This window comes from Tupaia chinensis, unplaced genomic scaffold, assembly GCF_000334495.1.
Source record: "Tupaia chinensis unplaced genomic scaffold, TupChi_1.0 Scaffold000046_3, whole genome shotgun sequence".
Lineage (NCBI taxonomy): Eukaryota > Metazoa > Chordata > Mammalia > Scandentia > Tupaiidae > Tupaia > Tupaia belangeri.
In genome coordinates this window covers 5,095,872-5,096,680 of record NW_006159504.1, presented here as the reverse complement: position 1 = coordinate 5,096,680, position 809 = coordinate 5,095,872, and positions in this window count along the sequence as shown.

The following is an 809-nucleotide window of genomic DNA, read 5'->3' as shown; positions in this document are numbered from 1 at the left end:
GTCCCCATTCCTGGTGTCAGTTTAAGAACTCGAACCACAGTCGACCATGTGGGAGTCCAGCGACATAGCCATTACACCAACCATTGGTTCCAATAAAATAATTCTTTAAAAAAATAAAATAATAGTGCTCCACAAAGTGATCTACAGATTCAATGCAATTTATCAAAATTACCACAACTTTTTCTGCAGAAATGGACAAATACTAAATTTTATGTGGAATTTCAAAGGACTTCAATAAGTCAAACAATATTGAGAAAGAAGAACAAAGTTGGCAGATTGATATTTCTTGATTTTAAAATTACTATAAAACTAAAGTAATCAAAACACTGTAATATTGGAAAAAGGATAGACATATAGACTAATGGGATAGAGAGTCCAGAAATAAAACCATGTGATATGGTTTGACTATTCCTTCCAACATTCATATATTCATCCATTATAATGGAATTAAGAGGGTAAACATATTTAAAGTAGAAAAATGACTGATTTAAAGTAGAAAAATGGGATCTTTGGGAGATTAGTGATTGGATGGTTAAGGTATGGTTTCCATTGACTGGATCTGACATGTACATAAAGAGTGGAAATGAGACAAGCAAAGGACACACAGATAGAATCCGTGCTCTGCTCTACTTAAGACCTTGCCTTTGAGGTTAGCAGGTGGCATAGTGGTAAGGTGCTGGACTCCCACTTGGCCAACCACAGTTCAAGGCCTGTGCCTGGTGACTTGAAACTCACACTGGGCACATGTGCATACATGCTCAAAAATCCCAAGAGGAGATTGGAGGAGAGGGGATTTCAGCATGGCCATC